Source organism: Rosa rugosa, chromosome 2 (genome assembly GCF_958449725.1).
Source record: "Rosa rugosa chromosome 2, drRosRugo1.1, whole genome shotgun sequence".
NCBI classification, from domain to species: domain Eukaryota; kingdom Viridiplantae; phylum Streptophyta; class Magnoliopsida; order Rosales; family Rosaceae; genus Rosa; species Rosa rugosa.
In genome coordinates, this window is record NC_084821.1 from 44,922,804 (window position 1) to 44,936,697 (window position 13,894).

Below are 13,894 nucleotides of genomic sequence, written 5' to 3' on the forward strand. Positions count from 1 at the left end.
ACATAAAACCTAAATTGAATTACCTAGTAAGCGGTGGTATTCTAATTCCATTTCCCATAGTCCAAAGGCAAAATTACATAAAGGGTGCGGCTATTTCCACCCTACCAACTACTTTGTTCACCCAAGAAGTTGTTGATTTATTGAAAGACTAAAACACCATAATATAAAATTACAATAAAGGACAATATTTTATTAAAAATCACAATTGTTTTTCTTATTACACCCTACATGAACAACATGTACTTAAAAAATGAAGTTTGTTCATTCATCGTTAAACCCTAACATTTTCTTTCTTAGCATTCATCATCTTCAACCCTAAAAGTATATCATATTAACGCTAATGGAGTCTGGAAACACCCACTTAGAGCATGAAGATGAGGTAATTTTGTTTTTGTTTTCATGTTTCTTTGTTGATGATTTAGGGTTTAGAAAAAATTACACAAAGGCGTGAAAACAATCAGCAACAAAGACGACCTAAAAAGCTTATTCTCACCCATCTTAGTCAAGGGGCTTGATCGTTTAGGGTTAAACCCTACTATGAAAAGTTGTGAGAGCTTTGTGTTTTGAGTTTTGTTTCGTCAATGGTATTGTGTTAGGTAAAGCTTGAATAGAATAAAAGGCATTGTGTAAAGCTTTGAGTTCTTTTTCGTCTTAATTCAGAATTACTAACTATCTTCTATATGTCAAGTTATTAGTAGTTATTAGAAGTGCAAGCAATCATTGCTTATTATAAAAGATATGCATGATTTCAATTCGGATATATATCTAATTGTTTTTAGTAGATGATGAGCGATCTTGATACCTCCAAGCTATATGTATATATGAAGAATAGTTGTTTATAAGATTGGTGGGAGTTTTAAAGTTACCAAATTTTTATAGGTGGGAAAAAGTCGTGATAAAATAGTTGTTTATTTACAGGTGTGAACTTCTTTTATATACAAAGCATTTTTTTGCTTTTGGCTGATGAAACTAAGTGCAAGTAGTGTGTTCTGGGACTATATTAAATTCTTTACATGACATATAAGGTAGATACGTATAATTGTCTAATTATGCCTAGCATAGTGCATACATTAATCAAATATTTACTTCTTGTTAACTGTGGTAAAGTGTTTCTTGTAGTGTTAAGAGTAGCAGAATTTCCTCAAACTGCCCATTAGACTTTACAAGCATATTCACAACTGATGAGGTAACCTAAAGTTTTAAATGTTGTTATATTGTAGTCTTCATAATAATCATGTGTCATATGCATAGGTATTTGAGAGTAGAGATGCATTAATTGAATGGATTCATGCACAAGCATTGCGAAACAATCTGGTAGTGGTTACTATGAGGTATGATTCTGGGGGTGTTGGAAAAAGACAGAAAACACCTCGAATAACAATTTGTTGTGAAAGAAGTGGGGTGTATAGGTCAAGGAAATCTAATCGTACAAATGATTCAAATTTTGGTACTCAAAGTCAAACGGAGAAGCATCCACGCCCAAGGAAAACTGGTGCAAAAAAATGTGGATGCCCATTCTTATTAAGGGGATTAAATGTTGGCGATGGAAATGAATGGAAGCTAGTAGTTGTATGTGGAGTACATAATCATTATGCTTCAAAATATCTCTAAGGACATAGTTATGCAGGGAGATTGACTTAAGAACAAAGTTTGCTCTTGGTGGAAATGTCTAAGAATTTCATGCGTCTTAAGTAAATTTTGACCACCATAAAGAAAAGAGATTGATGGGTTAAATGTGTCAACATTGAAGACAATATACAATGCTCGACAAAGGTACAAGACGAAAGAGTTGGCTGGAAGAACACAAATGCAGCAATTGTTAAGTAAATTGTCTCATCACAACTACATTGAGCATCATAGAAGTATTGGACATGATCAGGTTCTGTCAGACTTGTTTTGGACTCATCCCACGAATGTTGATATTTTATGTTCATTCCTACATGTAATTATAATGGATTGCACCTACAAGACTAACATGTACCGTTTTCCACTTTTAGAGATTGTGGGAGTGATGTCAACTAACATCACATTCACTGTTGCATTTGCATACCTTAATTCAGAGAAGGAAGATAATTTCACATGGGCTTTGTCTTGGTTAAAGGAGCTTTTTAATGATGATCTTCCTCATGTGTTAGTGACAGATAGAGACTTGGCGCTTATGAATGTCATACGTAAAATATTTCCTACTAGCCATCATATGTTATGTACATGGCATATTAGTAATGGGGTGCTTGCAAAATGCAGTAGCATGTTTGAAACCAAAGAAAGGTGGGAGATGTTTATTGATGCTTGGCAATTCGTGATCACTTCCAAAACTAAGGAGGAGTACCTAGAGAGGCCAAAGTCATTTGAATTTAGATATAAAACATATTTAGATGCTATTACTTATTTGAAGGACACTTGGTTAGTTCACAAGGAAAAGTTTGTATCAGCATGGACAAACAAGTTTCTACATTTTGGTACTACTACTTCGAATAGGTAATTTAAATGTTTTTCAGTATGTATTTGTAAGTATTATGTTATGTTAGTTTATTAAATTATTTGCTTCTTCTATAGAGCAGAAAGTGCCCATGCAAAACTAAAGCGACAACTTGGCTCTAGCCAACTTAACTTTGATTCGTCATGGGATAGTATACATTCTTTAATAGAGCTGCAACACACTGATATTAAAGCATCATTTGAGAAGAGTCGTTGCATTGTCGAACATTGTGCCAAGCAAGAGGAGTTGAGGGAGTTGAGAGGCTTTGTGTCTATCACAGCATTAAACAAAATAATTTGCGAGTTGAAAAAGTAATATTTTCTTCTTAATCAATCATTTCAATCATTTATTCAATATTATACTGATACTATTTAATAAATATGGTTGACAATTGTGAAGGAAATGTCGATTCATGTCGGTGTGCTCGTCGCCACATACATCAGCTGCCATGTGCCCATGAAATTGCCTCATACAAAAGTAGTAATAATCCCATTCCACTTGATTGCATTCATCCTCATTGGAGGAAGTTAGATTTCAGCATACTCCCACTAAGGAGCAGCAGCAGCAGGTCAAATGTTGTTTATGTGAAACCACATATGATAAGATTTGAGAAGTGGTTTGAGGAACAAAATTATGATAATAAGAAACAACTTTTATTGAAGTTAGAAGAGATCATGAATCCGAGTTCTACATCACTTAGAGAGCCACAAGTGAAAACCAATAATCGAGGGCGTCCACGTAAAGAAGATACTTCCACTACTCGTTTACCTTCTGCCTTTGAGTATATGAATGCATTTTCTGGCCATGCATGATAGTCATTCATCGAATCCTACAGTTGGGTCTAGACCTCAGAGAAAGAAATTAAAGAAGCTTTTGAAGAATCAACGAGAAGCAGAGACTAAAGAGTCGCAAGTATCCAAGAAAAGGTTAAATAAAGAGTTTAAAAATTCAAAACTCAAGGTATGCACTTACTAAGCTAATCCTATGTGTAGTTTATGTCACTTTACTAAACAAGTTATTTTAATCATTCAGGTGTCAAACAACACTCACTCCACGATACCACCTAGATTGATGTATGAATATACGACACTATTTCCTACTATGTATCAACAGTACATTGTAAACCAAACTGATGTTGATATGGATGGAAATTGTGGATATATAGTCATTGCTATCTCAATGAGGTTTGGTCATGATGGTTGGCGTACGGTACGTAAACATTTATTAGATGAGCTTAGAGGGAACCGCACTTTCTTTGAAGACCACATTTTTGGGGCTACACGATTTCGTGAACTAGAGAATTGCCTTGACTATTTTGTTGATGGGTTTGCACTTGAAAACTTTTGGATGACCATGCCTGATATGGGACATATCACTGCCACATGTTATGGTGTGATAGTAATCCATTTATCATCCACCATGTGCATTACATATCTTCCTCTGTATAATATGAATGAATGTCGAAATGAATATCGTGGTGATTGTGAGGGTGGTGAGTTTGCAATTGGATATGTTGGCCGTCATTTTGTTAATTAAGGTCAAATATGGAACAAGTACCAGATTAGATATGTCAATGGTCATTTTGTTAATTCATAACTAACATACATTATTGTTCATGTATGTAGGTAAATTTGATATCTCAATCTGTTCCAATTCCTCCAATTACTCCTCTATGGCACATGTACCAAATTAATAATGGACAGTTGTACCATATCTATGAACAACGCATAGATCAATTCAAGAAACTCAAAAATTTGGAAGACGTTGCCACCAGAGATACATTTGCAGACATTATGCATCTTGATATCGATTAAAAGCAGTGAAAATGTTTTTTAATTTAAAATTCGTTCATATTCTTTTAGTTGAGATTTGGACCTTAATGTGAACTTGTTCTTTTACTTGGGATTTTGACCTTACTATGAACTTATACTTTCAAAATGCCTTCCAATCTGCAAGCTTTGCTTGAACTTTCAGCATTAATTAGTTCCTTGGGGTCCTGTAACCTCCCATTGCTCTATCTCCGATAGCATGCAGTTGAAAATGGAGACAAGAAAGGCACGCTCTTTGGGAGAAAACGAGTTATACGTTAATGTTTTGGTTTTATTCTTATTTTTTTAGTTACTATGCACTTATTCTTCATCCCCCTGCAACTAGCATCTGTTTTTTTTTTTTTAGTTCATAAATCCTTAAGTATTTATTGTTTATACATTAGAAACCGAAAAAGGGCAAGCACAATGTTTTGGTATTGTTTTAGCAACTCAATGCTATTGGCCAACTCAATGTTTTGGTCTTCAATTTCTTCTTGCCCACTTGAAACCCACCCTTCTTCTTCTTCTTCTCAATACATGACTATCATCAATTTTCATGAGACTGGTTGACTAAAAGAGACGAAGAGGGTGCCAAAAACAATTGAGAGACGTTGAGGAAGATGCTGAGGAAGTTAAATGGGTGAACAAAGTAAACTTGAAATTAAAAAAGAATATATGTAGGGTGAGAAGAGAATGTAGGGTGAACAAACTAGTTAGTGGGTGACAATAGACGCAAGGGTATTTTGGGTACTGCAAATGGGTTAACAAAGTAAACTTGTAGTTAAAAATATATATATATAGGGTGAAAAGAGAATGTAGGGTGAGCAAAGTAGTTTGTAGGGTGGAAATAGCCGCACCCTTACATAAATTATCTCACCAAAAATTTATAAGTTGATGTCATATTTGTACTTTAATTAGTAAAAGGGTGTTATTGAAAATTATAATTTTATATTTCATTTTTATGACTTACCAAACATTACAATAGGAATGGAAAATAAATTTCATAATTTAATTTGCAGTAATGTTCCGAACACCCACATGGAAATACCAAAACCTATTCTATTCCATATCAGTTTGGAAAGAAAAATATATCATTTTCCTATTTTGACATTCCTGCCAACCAAATGGAGCCCTAAAGGGGAGTGAATAGGCTTCAATGAAAATAAGCTCAATTTTAGGTTAATTATAACCAAACTGCAGCATGGGGATTGCATATGCCTATCTATCCCTGCCACCCATATTTCGCGTTTTCAAATTTAATTGTGAAGAGAGCAACACATTAAACAAGCACAATGAAAATAAAGAACACAAACATAAGAAGTTTGTTGACGTACGCAGTCAAACCCTCGAATCTAGTTAAACAATTGCGGGCCTTAACTCCTGAAGGCCAAGTGTAAAGCCACTCACTAAGTGAATATGAACAAGCAAATATGAACTTACAACCAACGCAAATAGCTCTAACCTCGGCTATTTCTCACTAGACTCCTCTAGACAGTTGCACGAACACCACCTTGTTTTTCTCCACCTTCAAAACTGCTTCCACTCGTCTCTCTAACTTTGACACACAAACTATGCATGCCACTTCCTCTCAACTGACCTCGTGGGGTTCTCGGACATGCACATGGTAAGAATGATAGGAAGGTGTTTGATTGACTTATCAATTCACTTCAACATGGAACAAATGAATAAATAATTCTCAATAAAGCTCATGAGTTTTTCTATGAATGAAAAAAACTCTCTCAGCTAACAATGGACGCACAATATTGTCACGCCCCGAATTTTAAATACAATTAAAAATCCGAAACATGAATTAATACAACTCACATAAATACAACCTGAATTTTTTTCTCAAAACAACCACACCTCACATCGCTCGATATTACATAAACCAAATCTCAAATTTGTTTATTACAGCACACTCTCACCAAATTATATTGTAAGGCTCAAATGAGCATAACTCACCTCACAATTACAATTGCTGTAAAACTAAAACAAATTCTCTAACCCGCACGATCACCGTCCTGATTCTCCTGACCTGCAGGATTACCCGCTACACCGTTTGAATAGTGTACCGGGATTGCAACAATACAAACCCGGTAAGCTTTTTGCAAAGCTCGTATGAGTAAATGAAAGGATTGCACGATTTAAAGTAACACAATCAACTCAAGCACATTTTAATTTTGTTTTGCATAAGAATTGAAGTGTACAACATCACTTCAAGCATCAATCAACTCACATCTCATCATGACTACTCAATAATAAACAACTTCTTACTCAATATATACTCACAGGCTTATGATTTATTTATATAAATCATCCCATGCAGTATATTATACTTACAGGCTTATGATTAATTATATTAATCACCCCATTCAGTATATCATACTTACAGGCTTATGATTAATTATATTAATCACCCCATTCAGTATGTCATGTCATACCCAAGGGCATATGATAACTCGTTTATCCCCCAAGCAGTATGACGGCAGACAGACTAGAGCTCTAACTGTATCGTAAAGTGTCACCTGGGCCAAGGTTCACCTTACGAATGACTGCTTTTCTCAATTCACTCGACTCCTCATTTAATTCATCTCAACGACTCAACTATCGCACTTTACTCAATTACCCATTATCATAGACAACACAACATCTAAGATAAATCACATATTCCAAGGGTAATGCTCAAAATATAACTCAGTAAATCACACCATCCAATATATATTCCACGTAAATATATATATACGTAGTCACCCACACAAGAGTGACCACTAATACCAACTATAGTTCACATGCAATAAAATCTAGAAATTCATTTTTATAGTTTAAATACATTTTACTTACCTATGGACCGTAGTCGATCAAGTCCATATAATTTAAAACAAATATTTATTTTAGTAAAACAATTTCCACAATTTCTCAATTAAATAAAATCACCGAATTTCGGTTCGTGAATGAACCATGTGCGATTTACTCACCTCGATATTCCCGCTGCGTCTTCAATTCAACACAATACACACCGAAATCGTTCACCCAAGGGAGACCGTCAATCACCTAATCACACATGACCTTAACTTAGCCAATAGCTCAAAAACATACTCAAACGACAATCCAACGGTCGGATCGAAATTAAATGATGATCCAACGGTCGGATCCTCACGGATCGCCTTTAGGATCACCCCCCAAAAATCATCACGAAGATCCAACGGTCAGATCTTCCTGAATCGTCCTTACTAACATCTTCACAAATTTATACAAAAATCCGACGGACGGATTCTCACGAATCGCCTCCCTAATCACCGTTTTGCATTTATACGAAGATCCAACGGTCGGATCTTCGCCCATGACCACACAAAGCCACTGGGACAGTCATAAGATCATCGTATCAAAACTACAAGTCCATCTGACGGTCCTAACTTCACATATCACAAATCTAACGATCGAAATCGATCGAAACTTAAAAATTCATAACTTCATCATACGATATCCAAAAATTATGAATTATATATGCAAACGATCGTATCGACACGTAGAACACAAAAATGGACAGAAACTGTCCTTGGGGTGTCCGGAGGTCGCCGGAAACCACCATCACAGTGGCGGCACCGCCACCCATCCAAAGTCAAAATTAGACAAAACTCCCAACATCAAAGTCCTTCAACTCAACTCCAATTTCACTTTTCATAACTACACCAAAGTCAGATTATAAGCCAAAAAGTAGAATTTTACCTCGCAAGTTTTGAAACCCGAAGAACCCTAGTTTCCCAATCTTCAAAATTCGATCACCCCGGATCAAATCGCTGCAAGCCTTCTTGGGGATAGCTTCTACTTCCTCTGGGCTAGAAAAGCCCTCAAAGAACTCGAGCTATAGTGGCCGGAGCTGGGAGAACCAAGGTGGCGAAGGAAGACGATTTCCAGCTCGGCTGTGCGGCTTCTCGGTCTTCTAGCGGCCACCACGATGGTTATCTCAAGTCGATGTCTTCTGGAAAGTTGTAGAAAACTTCACGGTGAGAAAAATTGCTTTTGGAATCAGGTCGATCGGAGGCCTGTAGAGGAAGATATGGCCAGACAAAGTAGAGCCCAGAAAAAGTGGGGAAGAGCGATTTCGTCTCCGACGAGGCTCTCTTCTCGACCTTGTAGAGCCTCATACAGCTCGTATTTCACTTCGATTTCTTCTACAAACTCGTAAAGGGGGTCGAGACCAGAAAAACCCACTTTGTTTCACATCAATCGGTGGCCGGATGAGGAAGAACGAAGGTGACGAAGGGAGGGGGTCGCGGCTGGGCTCGGGAGAGAAATGGGGAGAAATTTCTGGAGTTCCAGAAATTCTGTCCTCATTTGCAATATTCGGATTTTTTTTCATATTTATAGAAAATCCCAATTTTCAAATATTCGTAACTTATTCATACGAACTCCGAATATTACGTTCCATATGTCCACGAACTCGTATCGACGCGCTCTACAACTTTCATGAAGGAAGTTTTCCCAATTTCCCAATGTATAAAAAGTCAACTCCTTTGACCCCCCTAAAACGTTCAGTTTTCAAAATAAAATCGTTCGAACTAATTCCACACTCTACTATTAATTTAATAAATGGAACCGGGCGTGGGGCTGAGCCTCCCAGCTAGGCTGGGTTCCAAACCCTTTTCAAAAAAAAAAAAAAAAAAAGCTTCGTACTCGTGTCCACGACCACGAAATCATTTCCAAAACGTCATCGGAAATTAACTTGAATTTTTCGGGTATTACAAATATATCCTCAAAAAGCGTAAGAGAAAGAAAATACTTTTATTCTATATGTATGCATAGCAACATCCCAAGACATCAAGGGAATTTAAAACTCTAGACCTAATTGATTTCTATTAGGAAAGAAATATTCCTAAAGAATATATAGGTAACAAAACTAATTTTTATCCCTAAATAAAATGCTATACATAACTAACCAAATCCTATATATTAGACATATGATTGATTTCAATTGAAACTCGTCCATAATGGCAAACTAACATTAATCACGCACAAATACCTTTCAGGCTACTTCGGGATTGAAACACAGTCTTCAATCCCTTTATGCAATCACACAAGAAACAAACATGCTATGAGATGCAATGAATGAATTACGTACCTTTTTAGAGAATCATCTAGGATTAGTTGGGGTCTTGATCTTCATCTTGTGATTCAATCACATTAATCTTTACTTCAAATACTCACACAGTTCTAACCTAGTCCTAAGACTCATTGTTTTGTATAGGGAATGCCAATACACAAAATTCTTATACTAACAATGCACAGACACACACCATGGGATGATGAGAAGAGGAGAGAAACAATTGAAAGCCTTCCTTATATTATTTTATACACCTTGAGCCTTCCTCTCTTTGATGGTGACTTAACTACTCCATAGTTGAAGCTTCTTGAGTTTAGGATTGGGTGTATTGGGTATTACTTATTTGAACCAAGAGAGGTTTAATAGGATTGGGAGTATTAGGGTTTTGGGTAGAGAGACTTGTTCATAAATTGTAGTTGTATGTTTCTCTAAATTGATCATATGTGAAGAAAGTTACTGTAAGCAGAGATGTGACATTTGATGAGGCTGTTTTGGTAAATCAGAGTGAGCTGACTAATTCTTAAAAACGGGAGAAGACCATAGAGAGTTTGAAGCAGGTGGAGTTTAAAGAAAAAGTTGATGAAACTCCTATTGATCTAGGAAGTCCTACTATTGATTCAGATGATTCAACTAATGAGGATACAAGTATTGAATTAGAGGCTTAAACTCAAGAGTTTGCATACCAACGTGGACCTATTGCACTTACAAAAGAAAAAAGGAATGATGCAAAGCCAGATTGGCTAAATGATATAGTGATTTATACACTTCCAATTACTAAAAAAGAAATTTCTTTTACCTATGAAGAAGTTGTGATACATGCAGATAGTGAAGAGTGGGAAAAAGCTATGAATGAAGAGATGAAGTCTCTTTGCAAAAACAAGACTTGGGAGTTGGTTTAGTTACCATATGGAAAGAGAGCAATCAGCTGCAAATGGGTATTTGCTAAAATGGAAGGATTTCGGTACAAGGCTAGATTGGTAGCTAAAGGCTATGCACAGAAAGAAGAAATATACTACAATGAGGTATTTTCTCCAGTTGTGCAGCACTCCTTCTATTCGTATTCTATTAGCCTTCGTTGTTATACCCCATACCCAAATTTACAAGTTTACTGGTCATTTGGACGGTAAACGAATAAAAGTTTCACTTTTTACCTTAATTTTGACCTTTCAGTGGGTTAAAAAGTTGACTTTTTCTTCGAGAAAACTTTATTCTGAAAATTTAAAGAGGACGTTAAACCGAGTTCGTGGACAGCACGCTAAAATCGGAGTTGTAATGAAGAAGTTATAAGGGTTTCAAGACAGTGGCCGTTTTGTAATTTTCCAAAAAATGTCTGATACTATAAATAGCAGCTTCCATTTTCAAAAGCAGACATTTTGGGAACATTCCCGAAATGGAAACTATGGTGTTGTAGATTGAGCCAAAATGCCACATTCTTCTAAATGCAAAGGGACCTTTGTGTTGGCCTTTCTCAGAATATTTCCCAAAGTATTCACCACCTCGATATGATCCTTATCACTTTGATAAGCTTCTCAGTTTGTCTCTCAACTTCAGTTTTGAACACTTTGAAAACATTTAGAACTTGTGATTTTTCTGGAATCAAATAAACAAAACAAAATCTAGAAAAATCATCTATGAATGTAACAAAATAACAATTTCCACATATAGTATTGACTAGAAATGGACCACAAACATCTGTGTGAATTAGTTCTAGCAAAGTTTGAGCTCTTTTTAAACCAAATTTTCTGGAATTGGTCATTTTCCCTTTTAAACAACTCACACAAGTTTGAAAATCTTTAAAATCCAACTGAGGTAAAATGTTTTGTTTCACAAGTTCTTGCAGTCTATGCTTGGAAATATGTCCTAATCTTTTATGCCACAAAAAAGATGAAGAACTTTGAAAGTTCTTTCTTTTAATTCCAGATTGTTTGTCAATTGACAAACCTCAATTGGCTTGGGATTTGCAGTGTTAACACAGTTCACATACCAGTAACCATCTACTAATTGAGGATCACCAAAACAGACAGAATTTTTATAAAAACACATAGCTTTATTATTACTTGAAAAACTATAGGCATCATCTAATACAAATTGAGAACCAGAGATAAGCTTTCTCTTTATTGAAGGAATATAATAGACATTACTTAATTCTAAGACAAACTTATTCCTAAAACACAACTTGAAAACTCCTACTGCTTGAACTGCCACCCTTTGACCATTTGCTGTGCAAACCCTTGTCTCATTCCTTTGTGGGATTGTTATCATTGATAATCCCTGCAATGAATTGACAATGTGAATTGGTGAGCCAGTATCAAACCACCATGAGTTGTCAAAATTGAAATTTTTTTACTCTAAACAAAAAACAGTTTTTGATAGGAATGTACATTTTTTGTTCAACCAGTTCTTAAATCCCTCACAATCCTTCTTGAAATGGCCAATTTTCTTACCAAAGAAACATTTCTTAGGACCTGAGAGCTTGAGAGACTTGCCCTTATTTAGATCAATTTTCATAGGGTCTTTAGAAGTGCTTCCCTTGAACCTTTTATTTCCAAACTTTTCTTAAACTTTAGCTTTGACATAAGATTGATGCTCACTGCTTTGCCTCTTTTATTCACTTCATCCTCCTCCTGCACACAAATAGAGATGAGTTCATTTAAACTCCATTTTTCCTTCTATGTGTTGTAGAGACTTTTGAGGTGACTGTATTGTTCTGGTAGTGAGTTCAACAACAAGTGCACCAGAAAAGAGTTTGCAATGGTCACATTCAGCCCCTTCAGTTTTCCAGCAATGTCAATGCTCTGCATTATATACTCTCTTATGTTTCATTGACCATTGAATTTCATTTTGATCAACTTGTTCATCAGATTCCCAGTTTCAGCCTTATCTGACACTTTGTATTTCTCTAGAATTGAGTTGAAGTACACTCTTGCATATTCTGAGTCTGGCATTCCCCTTTCACAGCATTTGTCATGCTTTTCTTCATGCAGATCATGGTCATCCTGTTGTGCCTTTGCCATTGTTGAAACTTGTCCCTTGTTTCCTTGCCTGCATTCACAGGTAAATCTGCAGGTGGTAATTCCTCCCTTAGAACATGATCAAAGTCTAGGATTCTCAAGTTCAGCTCTATGTCACTCTTCCACTTCTTAAAGTTCAAGCCATTGAGGAGTTCAATTTGACTGATACTCATGGAAAAATGCATGGCCATGATACAATGAATTTAAATAAGTCATAATGTTCCAGTGAAAGATTAATACACCAGAAATATAGGTCCTAGATGTTAATCCAAATAGCATCTTGATGAAAAACATACATACTGATCAATAGACTATAACATTTTCAAGAATTGGTATCATTTGTGATACATTGATCTCTAATGTCACATGAATGTTATTGAAGTATATATGTAAACTAAAATAACCAAATGTCGTTTGAAAACTAATTTCTTTGGAAACTAGAATCAAATTAATTTTAAGTATAAGTGAGTCTGTGTTTTCTGTTGATAAATGAGTCAGTTTATGCATCTATATAACAACCACTTTGATGGTAGGATGTATATATGAATAATATGATCCACAAAACACTTCAATTTGCATATAATCTTGAATACATGGCTACTTTGGCAGCATAATGTGATGTAATCATATATGCAGCAATTTCTGAAAATATACTCTGTTATGCAAATATTCAAGAATATTGTAATGCATCATCTTGTAGATATGTATCATAAATAAAGCATGATGATCCTATTAATTTTGCAGTGTGATTAAAAATCATAATTTGAATATATATAAGCACCACTCATGTACAAAATAAACAAATGTGAATTACAGTAAGGGTTCTAGATCGTGAAACTGTTGTGCAGCAATGTGTAAGATATGATCATGAGAATTGGACTAAAATTAATACTTTAAAAATCTTAATTTGAACATAGTAGGCTCTGATACCAATTATTAGATGTGATTTAGTGCAAAGCATGTAAATACTTGATCATATAGCAACTCAGATAATTAAAGCATCAAGAACATTAATGACAAAATCTGTATTTGCAAGTTCTCCAGAAATGATACTATTGACTCAAGATGAATTCTGAGTCTGTCAATATAAATAGGTTCACACATGTAGAATAATGACTAGGTCAAATACAAGATTGTTATTAAATAGTAACATGAATCATAAATGATATATATATAATTTGTAGCAGAACAAGTATTGATTACAAAGCAAAATGAGACAATTATTTGGGTGTGTATATTGATACTTCTCCAAGATCCACTCTTTATCTCAATTTATAAAATGAGACAATTATTTGGGTGTGTATAGTGTTCTTGCAAGGATCAATGTAGGCTGCACAATCCTCTTGTATAGACAAGGTAAATGAGACAGTTCCTTCCATAATGTAACTGCCATATTTTGTCTGATTAGATTGATCCAAATAACCATACAATTTGAATTTAAAATTCAAAACAGATCATTATCATAAAGCCAATTATCGACTACATGTTTTATGTA

General features: G+C 35.3%; 1 long non-coding RNA gene across 1 annotated transcript; it reads right to left on the reverse strand.

The window, feature by feature from the left end:
* Positions 1–6,977: 6,977 nt before the first annotated feature.
* LOC133734630 (uncharacterized) lies at positions 6,978–8,852 on the reverse strand. Its single transcript, XR_009858436.1, has 2 exons — positions 8,014–8,852; positions 6,978–7,338 (listed from the first exon to the last, which is right to left on the reverse strand). It is a non-coding gene; the product is annotated as an uncharacterized LOC133734630 (long non-coding RNA).
* Between the last annotated feature and the right edge of the window lie 5,042 nt (positions 8,853–13,894).